A 10,646-nucleotide genomic window follows, 5' to 3' on the forward strand; every position below is an offset into this window, starting at 1 on the left:
TTAGAATTAAATCAAAAGCACGAACCCTGCATGATGTATTATAAGAACTAAGCATCTCCTGAAAATTGAATTTCAAATACATTAGTTCTTGAAAATATCATAGATAGCATAGCATAACAGAGAAAAAGTCTTTTATTTATGCGTCACCTCAACCATAGAAAGAATGAGCCGAGCAATGGTCTGAGAATTTAAAACATACTTGGAAAATAATATCTCTATGATCATTACACATAATTGGCTTGCAGAAGTGTAAAATGATAGAAATATGAAATAAAATATTATCTCAATCAATCAGTTGCTGTAAAATTAATATGTGGCTAAACAATTTGGCACTTGACACTATAATTTTACCCAACATGAAAAGCATTATAAGTTTTGAAATACTACCTACATAGCCATATCTCGACAATGCTTTCACATCAGTGTAAATTGGCAATTGTTATCTAATAGCCCAAAATAAAATAAAATGGACAACTGCAAAAAACATGAGTCAACAAGTTATATGTTTCATTTCAAGTTTTTTACTGGACCTTGTTTTACTAAATAAGAGGTTGCTTGTGTTGAAATTCCTAAATGTTATTATATGATTCCTTCTAATATAGACTTTCCTATATATTTTGCAGCTCGGGCATGGCTGAGAAATGAAAAGAATCCCATTCCTTTAGATATCTCCATTTACAAGTTCATCAAGAATAACAAAACCATGGCCACTCTCTAGAACATATATGGAATAACAACATGCATTTCTACAACCATGACTTTTAAATATTTTGAGGAGACAAAAACCAAGTTATTTATTAGAGGAGTTGGCTTAGGTTTGTATAAATTATTGATTTCAATATGAATTATTGTATAAACCTGAAATAAATATTGCAAAGCACCAAATACTTATTGGTAATGACTAACCTACCTTAAAATCTTTGCAAAAACAACCTAACCTAGCAAAAATAGGGGAAATGGGATCATCAAACATAGCAAAAGCAGCAAACCAACAAACAATAGGAGAATAGTGATATTGCCTGAACGTGACATCAATGGAGGTGCGAAACACGAACGTGAACAGAGGAGATCAACTCCAATGGAGGAGCGAACGCAAATGATGAAGGAAAGGAGAATGGAGAAGATAATGACAGAACATGAATGCGAACGACAAATGGCGAACGATGAACGACGAATGGCGAACGACGAATGGTGAACGGCGAACGACGAACCAAACGGCAAACGCGAACAGACCTTAGCAGCATCATACGAACACTAGATGAATGGAATGAGACCCATAGTGGGGAGTAAATGGAAAAGAACAAAAAAAAGGGAAAGTTTGGAGAAGCGAACACACAATAAAGCATGAAACATGACTGAGAAGCGGGACGGATAAGAGAAAAATCGAATTTTCTATGCCTATTATACTTACAACAATTATAGAAAGTCTTATTTAATAGTGTAAAAATATCACTAAATTACTTTTTATACCTATTTTAGGTCCAACGGGAATAAAAGAACTCATATTATTCATAAAATTATTATGGTCTCTCTTTTTTATACCTAATAAATTTGAACAGGTATAATATATAGGTATAAACAACTCATTTTGCACTAGTGATAGTTATAATATTATTATTTATTTTAATATTATTATTAGGATTGTATTATTATTATTATATAATTATTATTCAATTTGCAACGGCCAAACAATGACCATGTTTCAACCTGGGACCATTTTCAAATTAAGTTCAAACTTCAGGGTCCAAAAACATTTTTTTTTCATTTTTCGTCCCAACGCTAGTTTTTTTTTATAAAAAAATTTAAATAAGACATGGTATGCCATTTGTTGTTTTTAATATGGTCCAAAAATAAGGACTAAAAACAATGACTTTAAAAGTAGAGAAACCAAACAATGACCAAGTTTTGAACATGGACCATTTCCAAATTTAGGACAAACTTGAGGGACAAAAAGCATATTTTTTCCTATATTTATTATGGACTATGATACTTTGACAAACTTTTTTTTTATAAAGTTAGCTTTTTAGCACACAATAAAGCTTTTTCTTCTCTTTCCAAATCACATCAAACATTTCTTTAATTCATTGAGGCGCTGTCAAGTATACACTGTCAAAAGTTTGTCAACAAAAGTTTGTTAAAAAATAATTTTCCATTTATTATAGTACAATAAAGGTAAGTAACACGACTCATTATTTATTATTATAGAATAGTGCAATGAAAGTATGCACTTATTTTACCAAACATTCTTATAAGGATATTAGTTGAAAATTAAAGTGTTAAGTGTTATGAATTAATGGTCGTCCATTGATTTGATACAATTACTCATATGATTGATAATCATATAATTCATCACTCTTTATGTAATATTTTGTATTTACTATTTGATTTTATATCCTTTCTGGGTTACCATGTTGTATCTATAAATAAGACTCGTCCTATCAGTAATAAGACATACATACAAACAGAAGCTACTCCCTACTCTCTCATTCTCTATTCTCCCTCTCTTTCTCTCTCTCTCTCTCTCTCTCTCTCTCTCTTTCTCTTATTACCTTTATTTTATAACACGTTATCATCACGAGGGTTATCCAACTGAACGTGAAGGCATTTTTTTTTCTCCCTAAGAACAACGCTCTACATTCCTTAACCGGGGTTCTTTCTAATCTTTTTCTCATTCACAAACTTTATCTTATATTTTTTTTTGTGATGATAATTGTTTGATTTTTTTCTTCTTCTCTGTCTTATTATTATTATTATTATTATTATTATTTGATTTCAGTAATTTCATACATGAAATTTGATTATATTAATATTTTATGGCTAGTTCTAAAACATGTCAAATCTTGCAAAGCTTGAATTTGCGACCTTTGATATTTCGAGGAAGAATTATTTATCATGGATTTTATATGCTGAAATTCATCTAGATGCGAAGGGTCTGGGTGATGCTATTAAAGAAAGAAATAAAGCATTTTTGAGCAACTAATTTGTTCCTACGAGAACAATATTGTGAATAGAGATTTCACAAATATTATGAATTTATTTCATACCTTTGTATGGCTGGACAAAGCAATAAAGCTTTTGATGAAAAATCATGAGATCCGCCTAATCTGCTCCATTCCCAGAAGTGAATGCAGCAATAATATTATGAATTTATTTCATGCCTTTGTATGGCTGAACAAAGCAATGAGCTTTTGATAGAAAATCATGAAGTATGTCCAATAGGTTCTTGGTTCTGCTCCATTCCCAAAGGTGAATGCAGCAACATTTGATTTATATTTTCATGATCGTGGTCGTCATATTAATTATGGACATGGTTATAAAGAAAATTTCAAAGACACATTTTTGTCACCAGAAGTGGCATAATATTATGAAAAATAGAAAAGGAAAATGTGAAAATATTGACAAAAAAAAATGATCAAAGTTATATTATCATTACAGTGGTAAAAGTCATTTGAGTTGTACTTATTGTACACCAAAGCATCTTACAAATAACGAAAAGAACAAAGAAACACATTTTGCTTATGAAGATGGTGATTCTGATTATGGCCATATGGATACTACTCATCTCGATATTGGTGATTTCTTTTCTAAACCCAACGGAAGCATTGATCACCTTATTGGTGATGGGAGTGTTAGAAAATAGTTTTATTTATTTTATATTATGTTATTAAATTTTAAGACAATGTTTTATATTTAATTCATGTTGCTTTTTTTATGTATAAGTTTTTATGTTTTTATGAATAAAATCCTCTATTTTTATTTTTTTCTTCTCCTCTTACAAAGTAATCTCTAATATTGATATTTATGTTTATATAGAGAATGAATATTGGCATTAACACCAATAGGAGGATCTGTGCCATGCTGATAGTGCAACAACTCATACAATTCTCAAGAGTAATAAATTTTTCTCTTGTTTGGTAATGCGAGAAGTCAATGTTAGTACTATTTCTGGTACTACAAATATAATTGAAGGCTTTAGAAGAGCTAGTATACTTCTACCAAGAGGTACAAGATTGCATATTAAAAATGCATTTTATTCTCCTAAGTCCAATAGAAACTTATTAAGTTTCAAGGATATTCGTCTAAATGGATATCATATTGAGACAAATAATGAAGGAAATATTGAATATCTTTATATCACTCGAATTGAGTCAAATAAAAAATGTATATTGGAGAAATTATTAGCCTTCTCTTATGGCTTGTACTACACATATATTAATGCGATTGAGATGCATGTTATTGTAAGCCAGAAGCTTACAAATAAGAATGAAATAATTTCTTGTTTGGCATGATCAGTTGGGTCATCCTCGATATATCATGATGCAAAAAATAGCTGAAAACTCATGTGGACATCCCCTTAAAAGTCAAAAACTTCTTCAGTCCAATGATTTCTCATGTACTGCATGTTCGTAGGGAAAGTTAATAATAAGACCATCACCAGAAAAAATTAGAAATGAGTCAATCTCATTTTTAGAACGAATACAAGGTGATATTTGTGGTCCAATACACCCACCATGTGAATCATTTAGATATTTCATGGTATTAATTGATGCGTCCACTATATGGTCACATATTTGTTTACTATCAACTCGAAATCAAGCATTTGCTAAGTTATTAGCACAATTGATCAAGTTAAGAGCCCACTTCCCAGATTATCCAATTAAAAAAATTCGTCTTGATAATGCTGGTGAATTTACATCTCATGCTTTTAATGAGTATTGTATGTCAATTGGAATTGAAGTTGAACATGTAGTAGCACATGTTCATACTCAAAATGGACTTGTAAAATCATTGGTAAAACGTCTAAAATTGATTGCAAGACCTTTACTTATGAAAGCTAATCTTCCAATGACTACTTGGGGATATGCAATTCTGCATGCTGCAGTATTAATTCGCATCAGACCAACAAGTTATCACAAATACTCTCCTTTACAGTTGGTTTTTGGTCAGCAACCTAATATTTCTCATTTAAGAATTTTTGGGTGTGTTGTATATGTCCCAATTTCCCTACCAAAAAGGACTATGATGGGTCCTCAAAGACGTTTGGGAATATATGTTGGATATGATTCTCCGTCGATAATAAAATATCTTAAACCATCAACAGGTGACTTATTTAGAGCTCGATTTGCTGATAGTCATTTTGATGAATCAGTTTTTCCAACGTTAGGGGGAGAAAGAAAGAAACTGGAAAAGGATATTGGCTGGAATGAATTATCATTATCTCATCTTGATCCTCGTACAAAAGAATGTGAACTAGAAGTTCAACGGATAATTCATTTACAAAAATTGGCCAACCAATTACCAGATGCTTTTACTGACACAAAAAGGGTAACTAAGTCGCATATACCCGCTGCTAATGCTCCAATCAGAATTGATATTTCTGTTGGACAATCTAATATAGCAAATGAATCTTAAACACGCCTGAAGCGTGGTAGGCCTGTCGGTTCCAAAGATAAAAATCCTCGGGTGAGAAAAAGGGAAAAAAGGCAAGATGGCCTAATCGAGGGGGTAAAAGTCCCAAAAGATTCTTTTGACATAATTAATGATTTGGTTCCAGAAAAACCTCAGGTGCCTGAAATTGTTGAAAATGATGAGATCTCAATAAATTATGTCATGAATCACAAAATATGGAATCGAAATAAAGTCAATATTGACGAGGTTTTTGCATATAATGTAGCAAAGGATGTTATAAGTGATAGTGAGGATCAAGAACCAATGACAATTGATGATTATCGGCAAAGAAATGATTGGCCAAAATGGAAAGATGCAATCCAAGCAGAATTAGATTCGCTTGCTAAACGAAAGGTTTTTGGACCTGTAGTTCGCACACTTGAGGGTGTAAAACCTATTAGGTACATATGGGTTTTTGTACAAAAACGAAATGAGAATGGTGAAATTGTTAGATACAAAGCACGATTAGCTGCTCAAGGTTTTTCACAAAGACCTGGTATTGATTTTGAGGAGACATATTCTCCAGTATTGGATGCAACAACGTTTAGATATTTAATTAGCCTTGTTGAATAAGAAGGTCTGAATTTGCACCTCATGGATGTTGTTACAGCCTATTTGTATGGCTCTTTGGAGAATGATATTTATATGAAACTCCCTGAAGGATTTAATTTGCCCAACAAAGCAAATTCTAAAGAGGATTATTCAATAAAATTGAATAAGTCCCTTTATGGATTGAAACAATCAGGACGTATGTGGTATAACCGTCTAAGTGAGTACTTGTTAAAGGAAGGGTATAAAAATGACCCTATTTGTCCTTGTATTTATATGAAAAGATCCAAGAATGAATTTGCCATAATTGTTGTTTATGTAGATGACATAAACATAGTTGGAACTCGTAATGAGCTCATAAAGACAATTGATTGTTTAAAGAAAGAATGCGAGATGAAGGATCTTGGAAGGACAAAGTTTTGTTTAGGATTACAAATTGAGTATTTCAACAAAGGTGTTTTTGTACATCCAGAAGCTTATATAACGAAAGTGCTTAAAAAGTTCTATATGGACAAATCACATTCATTATGCACTCCAATGGTGGTGAGGTCATTAGATGTTGATAAAGACCCTTTTAGACCTCAAAAAAAAGATGAAGAACTACTTGGTCCTGAAGTACCATATCTTAGTGCTATAGGAGCACTAATGTATCTTGCTAATTATACTCGACCTGATATAGCATTTGCTGTAAATTTGTTAGCAAGATATAGTTCTTCACCAAGAAGACATTGGAATGGAGTAAAACAAATACTCCGTTACCTCAAGGGCAATATGAATATGGGCTTATTTTACCCAAATGATTCAAAACTAGATCTAATGGGTTATGCAAATGCAGGTTATTTATCAGATCCTCATAATGGTCGATCACAAACAGGATATTTGTTCACATGTGGTGGCACAACGATTTCATGGCGATCTGTGAAACAAACAATAACATCAACATCGTCAAATCATGCAGAAATTTTAGTATGATACGCAGGTACGGATAGTATGATACTCGTACCCGACCCATTTATAAACGGGTATTAAAATACTTGTTATCCGCTACCCGCGAGTAATAAATACCTGCGGGTATTAACTATCCGTCACGGATTTTATCCGCGGATATCCACGGACACGAGTATTTTTGCCATCCCTAATTGTGATTAAACGTGTAGCTATCATTGTTTCCCAATCCCATCATCACCGATGCTACAATTGAGTATGAAGTCAAACTCACTCTCATTTAATTTAACTCCGATAGTATAATAATCATTCACCACTTTGCCAGTGGTGTCGCACTGATCGATGCTTGTGCCAAAAAAATTCCTAATTTTCTACCGTCACAGATTCTTGTGTTGCATAAGCATGCATCACAGATGTAACATGCAAGCCAATCAAACCATTCAGATCATGCTATTTCGCACTTCATAATTGTGTTGAATAAAATTTAAATTATTTTCTTTTCTTATACAGTTATATGTTTTAGTTTGTCATGTTAAATTTGTTAATAGTTGGTAAGGTTCTTTCAAAACTATTTTTGATTTTAATTGTTACTGATCATCTTTCTTTTCTAAAAAAAGTATTTATAAATTAAATGAAAATATTTAACGGAAAAAAACTAATTAATTCAACAAACAATTAGAAAACAATTTTCTGAAAAGTAAATACAAATACTTTTCCAAAAGTAAGTTAAAAAAAATACACTACTCTTTTCAGCCTAACCATAAATTTATGTTTATATTTATCAATAAAAACACATATATATTTGCCTTTTAATGATAATATCTTATTTAAATTAGTTATAGTGTAATATTAATATTTTTTTAGATAATTACTTATTTTTTAAAAATATTTTTCTCTTATTATTATTATCGTTCTAACATTCATGGAGTACCGGGATAATTATTCTTTTAATTAGGCATTTGTTTGGTTAAACAATAAAATTGACAATATGTTAAAATTAAAGTTAAACATAAAGTAATTTTGAAAAGTGGACAGTTAAACAAGAAATATATTCTTTTTCTGTAAAAAATAAAAATAAAACTGTCTGTAAGAACTGCTTTTTAAAACTAAAAGGGGGCACGTCAATTTTTCAGCAAACAATAAAAAATAATTTAGTAAAACTGTTATACTCATCGAGTTATTTATATATTATTGTCTTTTTAAGAAAAATAAAACATATACTGTTTTTAAAATGGTGGGAGAATAAAGTTATATATAATTTAGTTTATATAACATAAATTCATAATTTGTATGGACCAGCTGTAAACAAGACTTTTTAATCTACCATTGCCCTTTTTCTGTCTTTATTTATTGATCCCAAAGCCATTCTCTCTCTCTATATATTTCTTCAACCACACTTCCAAGCCCCACCAAAAGACCAAAGTTATATTTACTTACAATTCTCTACAGACAAAGAATATCTCTCATCAGCATAATAAGAAAATAAAAATAAAAATAGTGTGAAGAAATAAGAAAGTTTCAAGTAAACAAAACAGGCAAATAAAATAAATGAAAGCCAAATACTCTCTTTCTTCCTTTCAACAAACCTTGTTTTTCACTCTTCCATATACCATCTCTCTTCTTCAATTTTCATCCAAAGTCCAAACCAACCCTCACCCTTTTTTCTCTCTTCCTTGGTTTTGGCACAGAGAACAAAACAAACTACCCTTCATCACTTCATCCTCCAATCAATGGAAATCAACTTGAGTCTCCAAGACACAGAAACCCCACCTTCTTTGAACTCATCACCAAGAAGCACCAATCTCAGCAAGAACAACAACAACATCATCAACAACAACAATAACATCATCAGCAACAACACCATACCAAAATCCTTCCCCAGATCTGACTGCACCCCTTACCCCACAACCTTTGTCCAAGCTGACACCTCCACCTTCAAACATGTTGTTCAAATGCTCACTGGCTCATCAGACTCCACAAAGCCACAAGATCCAATTCCACCACAACCATCCAAGAACTTCAACATCCCTCCCATGAAAACAACCCCAAACAAGCAGCAAGGCTTCAAGCTCTATGAAAGGAGGAACAACAACAACAACAACCTTAAGAACAACCTCATGATCAACACCTTGGTCCCCAATTTTGGACACACCTCAGGATTCTCCTCACCCCACAACCCAGAGATTCTCTCCCCAAGCTTGCTTAACTTCCCCTCCCTCACTCTCAGCCCTGTCACTCCACTGAATCATGATGACCCTTTTGACAAGTCCTCACCTTCACTGGCTAGCTCCTCCTCTTCAGAGGAAGACAAAGCCATAGCTGAAAAAGGCTTCTACTTGCATCCTTCTCCCATGTCAACCCCAAGAGAATTTGAGCCTCAACTCTTGCCATTGTTCCCTGTCTCTTCACCTAGAGTTTCTGAGTTACCTTGACAAATATCAAACCAGACTAAAAACCTATATTTTTCTGTATCATCATCATCATCATCATCTTCAAGCTATGATTTATCATTTGATTTTCATTTGAAAGGTACATAGCTTACTCAAATTGTACACTTAGATGATGATCTCTTTCTCCTCTCAATTAGATGACTTTTTCTTTTCTTCCCCCTTTTTTTCTTTTTTAATTTTAAATTTGTCTCCTCGTCTTCCAAGTGTTTGTTATTAAACCTCATCCAAAGGAAATAACCATTACCCAGATAGAGAGAATCTCAATTTATGATCATGTGTGTTGATTCAATTTCACACCAACCACTGAAGAGAAAAGTTATGAAGAGACTCAGAAGAAAGCAAAGAGAGGTTAAGGAAATGAGCATAATTTTTGGGGAGATATTTTGGTGCACAACAGTGTCTGTACCCAGGACTTAACTGTATCCTACTGCATCTCTCATCAAAGAAAAATGTACCCAAAAGGAAGGTGGGTGGGTCAACTCAATGAAGGTTGAAAGGGTCCCTCTTCTTAGTGATTATGTAACATTTTAGTCTGAATTATTAATAGTTTTGGGTTTGGTTTTCCTTGTCTCACTCTTATTGGTTAGAGATTCATGTTAATGTGTAAGTTCTCGTAATCCCTTTCTGATCAAAAAGTAGAGACTTTTTTTTCTTTTCTTTTTCTTGCTTTCTTTCTTTTGTTTTTAACTGAAAAAAAATTAAAATGATGGATAGTGACAGTACCTTGTCTGTAATAATTGTTACATGTTATAGTGAGTATATATGTTGGTACTGATCATTAAAACTTTCTTGTTTAATTGTTCTTATTGCTGATGAAACTATGCAGCAATCTAGTTGGTAAGAATAATCGGTGTTCTGGTTCTGCTTCTTGTTTTCTGATGACTAATACTAGGCACTAAACTAATATAAACGCCAAAAGTCTTATCTTTATGTGTTAAATTCTAGAGAAGTCTAAAAGAAAATTCGCATGGCTGTTGTAAGTAGCAATTAAATAAGCACTCAAGTGTCTAATAATAATAATAATAATAATAAAGTTAGTATATTGTTTTAATAATAAATTTATAAAATTGTGATATGTAATATGAAGTTTATGTTAGTTTCCAGTAACAAGAAGAAGGAGGATGAAATAAAATAACGTAGGAAAAAGGAAAGGATATATGAGTGAGTGAACTCTGGTGAGCTTTTTAGTGATATCAGTGACTCTCCAAAGAAAATCTTATGTGGTACAAAATTGTAAGCATAAAATGCATCTTA

The 10,646-nt window shown here is 32.3% G+C and overlaps 1 pseudogene; it reads left to right on the forward strand.

The window, feature by feature from the left end:
- The first annotated feature begins 8,444 nt into the window (after positions 1-8,444).
- On the forward strand, positions 8,445-10,051 carry LOC114170726 (VQ motif-containing protein 19 pseudogene; annotated as a pseudogene).
- The last annotated feature ends 595 nt before the right edge of the window (positions 10,052-10,646 follow it).

The sequence above is a fragment of the Vigna unguiculata genome, chromosome 11 (assembly GCF_037176805.1).
Source record: "Vigna unguiculata cultivar grain cowpea cultivar isolate G323 ecotype 2 chromosome 11, ASM3717680v1, whole genome shotgun sequence".
Classification (NCBI taxonomy): Eukaryota; Viridiplantae; Streptophyta; class Magnoliopsida; order Fabales; family Fabaceae; genus Vigna; species Vigna unguiculata.